We start from the raw sequence: 6,360 nt of genomic DNA on the forward strand, positions 1-6,360 counted from the left end.
AGTTGCATGTGTACCCTCTCCTCCCATATACATTTATCATTCTCAAAGTAAATTCCCCACCAGGGCTATAGATTATGGCTCTACACTCTGCACTTACAGAAAACCTAATGAAAAGAATAAATTACAGAGGAAGAAATTACCAACTATTACTATGATTCCCAATACTAGAGACCTTGAGCTACTTTAATGTGTATGAAAACTACTTCCAATGATTACAGCATCAGTGGGGAAAATGGAAAAAAAGGAATTAACATGAGTTGAAAAAGAACCTCCCTTTTGCTTTTGTTCACATAATAATGTGGTTATGTAGTGAATTAACTGAACTAGGTAAATTGTTAGGCTGTAATGAAACACAGGGCTATGTATTGTCATATTGTCCTGAATAGAATAGAGAGTTTTACCACTCTAGGGTTTTCGGAAAGCATAGTTATAGGAAGAACAAAAATATTTCCAGGGACTTCTCCCTTGAAAGAGCTCCCTCTCTCCTAAATGTCTAGAAACTACAAGTAATATGTTTCCTCCCTATGATTTGATAGGCAGCAAAAGGCTCCCCTGCCCCAAATATTTCCATCCCAAAGAACCAGAACTCTTCATATTACTCATATCTTTGGATAGAATTTATAAAGTTTCCAATGACCATATAGTTTTAGCATCTGAATGGAAGACAGTTTAGACATAATGGCCTATCAACTAAGACTTACAGGTTTTGTTTTGCTAAATACCAGAAAGCAAGAAAAAATTTAATGTACATTTAAACACAATTTTCACACAAATTAGATTCTATACTGCTTTTGAAAACTCATGAAATCTGGCAAAACTAGACTTATATTGCTGCACAGAGAATATTGACTTTTGCCAAGTCATTTCATCTCTTTTTAAAATATTTATTAATTAGAGTATAATTGCTTTACAATGTTGTGTTGGTTTCTGCCATTCAACCACGTGAATCAGTCATATGTATACATATATCCCCTCCCTCTCTGAATCTTAGTTTCCTCATCTGCAAGATGAATATCTAGGTTACAAAATTGTTAGTAGAACTAAATAAGATAATAAATAGAGAGCCTAGTGTATATTAAGCACTTGATAAATGATAATTATTAGTATTAGTGATTAAGGTAAATACCCTGTCTCCAGGGACATGTATCCTGCAATTTGGCACCAACCCTTCTATACCAGACTTTTCTCTCAATATAGATGTTGAACATCAGTGCCAGTCTACCAGTACACTTGCACTATCTTCCTTATAATAAGAATGTTTCTATTTTTCAAAATGAATTATAAATTGAGAGGACTTTTGTATTTCAGAAAAACAGGAAAGAATACTAAAACACCAAATATTCTCCAGATACTTCAGGCATGGCCTGATTTCTAAACAAAGTAGATTTGTCTACCATGAGAAGTGCTACTTTAAAGTTTCCCCCCACTTGGCAGTATTGTTGTTTTCACATTGTATATTTCAAACTGGTCATTCTGAGTTTCAAAGTTTCAAGACTTCAAAAAGATCCCAAGATATCTGAGTAGTGCATTAAAAACAAAGTTGGCATACTTTTCTTTTAAAAATCTGTTTGAAGTCAAGATGTGTTCAAGAAGAAAAGACGCTTCATCTTCTGAAGCTGTGATACTTATTCTCTGTTTGTCCCTATCCATTCCTCCCCAGATCTATTCTCTACCCTTTTCTGACCTGCTCTGTGCTCTTGGAAAACTATTAATAAAATCCACTAACAGCATTACAGGAGTTCTCTTCTTGGCTGGCTTCTATGTATTTCTTACCTCTAGTTACTATCAGGAGGAGACTGAGGGTGGAGGGTGGAAGAGAGGGAAGGATAGAAGAGAAGTCAGAGGAGAAAGGTCCCTATGTTTATGCTCTCTCCCCTACACTCCATGAACTGCCATTTTGTGGTTCCTCTGTGGTCAAAGCTCTTATATTTTAACCCATCTTCCATGACTCTATACCCTCTACAAATTACAGTAACATCATTCTCCCTCCCTGCCCATTCAAGGCTAAGAATGGCGATAGACTCATATCGTGGTTATTTCCTGGGAACCTCCACATGTCTCACTAGTTCCCTTAACTCTAAATATTTTGCGCTAAGTACTCTCCTGAAATATTGAATTAGATTATGTCTCTGACTAATATAGAAGCCATTACCAAAGGTACTATTTTGTTTAAAAGATATTATTCAGCCTTAATTTTTGAGCTATACTTGTTAAAGCAATAAAAATAAAATCTGTGACTATTCTACAATAACGACTCTATGACTTATATAACCTTTATAATTGAATAGATATATGACTATTTAAGTGTTTTTTCTTTCAAAGTAAATATATATAAATGTGTACCATTTTAGTATTGTTGATTTTGGCATGGAAGAGATTACTGAATAAAGCAAAAATAAAGGATAAGTGTTTCAAAGATGGTTCAGTGGTAAAGAATCTGCCTGTCAATGCAGGGACATGGGTTCATTCCCTGATCCAGGAAGATCCTACATGCCACAGAGCAACTAAGCCCATGCACCACAACTACTGAGCCTGTGCTCCAGAGCTCATGTGCTGCAACTATGAAGTCCATGTGTCCTAGAGCCAATGCTTCACAACAAAAGAAGTCACCACAATGAGAAGCCTGTGCACCCCAACTCACCACAACTAGAGAGAGTAGCCCCTGCTTGCCACAACTTGAGAAGAGCCCATGCAGCAACAAAGGTCCAGCATAACAAAAAATAAATAAATACAATTTTTAAAAATTAATAAAAAGCATATAATCACCTAAATAGATATGTAAACAGAATCTGACAAAATTAAACATCTATTTATGATAAAAAAAACTCTCAGCAAAATATAGGTATCTCAATGTAAAAAAGGTCATATATAACAAATTCATATTTAACATCATATAGAACAGTGGAAAGATTAAAGCATTCCCTCTAAATTCAGACACAAGGAAGGATCCCACTCTCACTTCTTCTATTTAACATAGTATTAGAAGGCATAAACACAGTAATCAGACAAGAAAAGAAATAAAAGGCATCCAGATTGGAAGGGAAGAAGCAAAACTATCACTGTAGATGATATGACACTATATATAGAAAATCCTAAAGTCTCCACACCAAAAAAAAAGAAAAATGAATAAATGAATTCAGTAAACTTGTAGGATATAAGATCAATATAAAGAAATCTGCTATTTCTTTATATGCTAATAATGAACTATCAGAAAAAGAATTCAAGAAGATAACCCCAGTTATGATTGCATCAAAAAGAATAACATAACTGGGAATAAACTTCACTAAGGAGATAAAAGACCTATACTCAAAAAACTCTAAGACATCAACAAAGGAAAGTGAAGACAATACAAATAAATGGAAGGCTCCATGTTCATAGACTGAAAAAATCAATACTGTTAAACTTTCCACACTACAAAAGCAATCAACAAATTTAACATAATGCCTATCAAAATACCCATGACATATTTCCAATCCTAAAATTTATATGGAATCACAAAAGACCCAAATCAGCCAAAGCAATCTTGAGAAAAAAGAACAAAACTGAAGATTTATATTTCCTAATTTCAGACTTTATTAGAAAGCTACAGTAATCAACATAGTATGTTACTGGCACAAAAACAGGCACATAGAATAATGGAATAGAATAGAGCCCACAAATAAATCCATGCACTTCTGATCAATTAATCTACAACAAAGGAGGCACAAATATACAATGGAGAAAAGACAATCCCTTGAATAAGTGCTTCTGGGAAAAATCAGACAACAACATGTAAAAAAAAATGAAATTAGAGCATTCTTCAACACCATATAGAAAAATTACCTCAGGATAAAGACCTAAATGTAAGATCAGACATTGTAAGGCAAGACAATTTTTGACATAAATCACAGCAATATTTTTTGAATCAGTCTCAAAGGAAATGAAACAAAAGCAAAAATAAGCAAGTGAAACCTAATTAAACTTAAAAGCTTTTGCACAACAAAGAAGACCACTGGCAAAAAGAAAAAGAAAACTTATTGGGTGGGAAAAAGTATTTTTCAAATGATATGACTGGTAAAGTGTTAATATCCAAAATATGTAACAGCTCATAAAACTCAATATCAGAAAAACAAATAACCCAATCAAAAAAACAGGCAGAGGACCATAATAGACATTTTTCAAAAGAAGCTATACAAATGGCCAATAGGCACATAAAAATACTCAATATTGCTAATCATCAGAGAAATGCAAATCAAAACCAAAATGAGATATCACCTCACACCTGTCAAAATTACTATCATCAAAAAGTTTACAGATAAATTTTGGTGAGGATGTAGAGAAAAGGGAAGCCTAGTACACTGTTAGTTGGAATGTAAATTGGTGCAGCCACTATGGAAAACAGTATGAGATTTCCTCATAAAACTAAAAAATAGGATTACCATATGATTCAGCAATTCAACTCCTGGGCATATGCTAAAAGAAAATAAACACTAAGCTGAAAAGATAGATGTACTCCAATTTTCAAAGCAGCATTATTTACAGTATACAAGATACAGAAGAAATCTAAGTGTCCATCACAACAGATAAATTGATAATGGAGATGTGTATATCTATGTATGTGTACACACACACAGAAAGGGGAATACTACTCAGTCATAAAAAGAATGAAATTTTGCCATTTGCAGCAACATGAATGGACCTAGAAGGTATTACACTTAGTAAAATAAGTCAGATAGAGAAACAGTACTCAATGTTACCACTGAAATGGGGGATTCCCCGGTAGCTCAGTGGCAAAGAATCCACCTGCAATGCTGGAGACATGGGTTTGACCCCTGGGTTGGGAAGATCCCCTGGAGAAAGAAATGGCAATGCACTCCAGTATTCTTACCTAGGAAATCCCACGGACAGAGGAGCATAACGGGCTACAGTCCATGGGCTCGCAAAAGAGTCAGATATGATTTAGTAACTAAGCAACAACCAACAATCATTTAAATGTCAAATCTAAAAAATAAATAAATGAATTAAAAAAACAAAAACAGACTCAGAGAAAAAAATTGTGGTTACCAGTAGGGAGAAGAAAGGGGGCAGTGGCAAGACAGGGGTAAGGGATTATGAGGAACAAACTATAATGTATGAGGTGAAAAAGTTTCAAGAATATATTTAATAGCACAGGGAATATAGCCAATACTTTATAATAACATTAAAGGGATTATAAGCTATACAATTTTGAATCATTGTCATACACCTAAAGCTAATATAACATTGTAAATCAACTATACTTCAATGAAAAAATTAATCCTAATAATGATATCAATTATTATTCCATCTGCTAGAATGTCACTTTCAAAAAAATTGTTCAATTAATTGAGTTACAATACTGCAATTAAGGATTACAGTAGTCCATGTGCTGGAAATACTTATTATTTAATAAAACAGTATTTAACCCTGGGATCGAGTATGTGTTAATACTCAAAAGATATAGAAATGCTCACTTTTATTGAAGCCAAACTATTAGGAAAATAAAATAAATGTAATTTTAGCACCTTGACAACAATGAAACACAAATAACAACTAAACAAGGTGATGAAAGGTGTTTACAAAAAAAAAATTCATTCTCCAGTGGCTGTCCTGTGCCAAGGATAGAATTAGTTCATATATTATCATTTTTAACCAAAATACTGGTCAATAATCATCCATGTTAACTAAGATGACAATAAGCTCTTAAACCAAAACAATTTGAAAGAAAAAGAAATGCAAGAAGGCAAAATGGTTCTCTGAGGAGGCCTTAAAAATAGCTGAGAAAAGAAGAGAAGCAAAAAGCAAAGGAGAAAGGGAAAGATATACCTAATTGAATGCAAAGTTCTAAAGAATAGCATGGAGAAAAAAGAAAGCCTTCTTAAGTAAACAATGAAAAGAAATAGAGGAAAACAAATAGAATGGGAAAGACTACAGATTTCTTCAAGAAAACTGGAGATACCATGAGAACATTTCATGCAAAGATGGACACAATAAAGGAAAGAAACAGTATGGACTTAAAAGAAGCAGAAGATATTAAGAAGAGGTGGCAAGAATACACAGAAGAACTATACAAAAAAGGTCTTAAAGATCTGAGTAACCATGAAGGTGCGATCACTCATCTAGAGCCAGACATCCTGGAGTGTGCAGTCAAGTGAGCCTTAGGAAGCATCACCACAAATAAAGCTACTGGAGGTAATGGAATGAGCTTTTTAAAATCCTGAAAGGTGATGTTGTTAGGGCCAGTGTACTGGGATGACCCTGAGGGATGGGATGTGGAGTGATGAGGAAGGGGGGTTCAGGATGAGGAACACATGTACACCCATGTGTATATGATGCATGGCTGATGCATGCCAATGTATGGCA

The sequence above is a fragment of the Muntiacus reevesi genome, chromosome X (genome assembly GCF_963930625.1).
Source record: "Muntiacus reevesi chromosome X, mMunRee1.1, whole genome shotgun sequence".
NCBI lineage: Eukaryota > Metazoa > Chordata > Mammalia > Artiodactyla > Cervidae > Muntiacus > Muntiacus reevesi.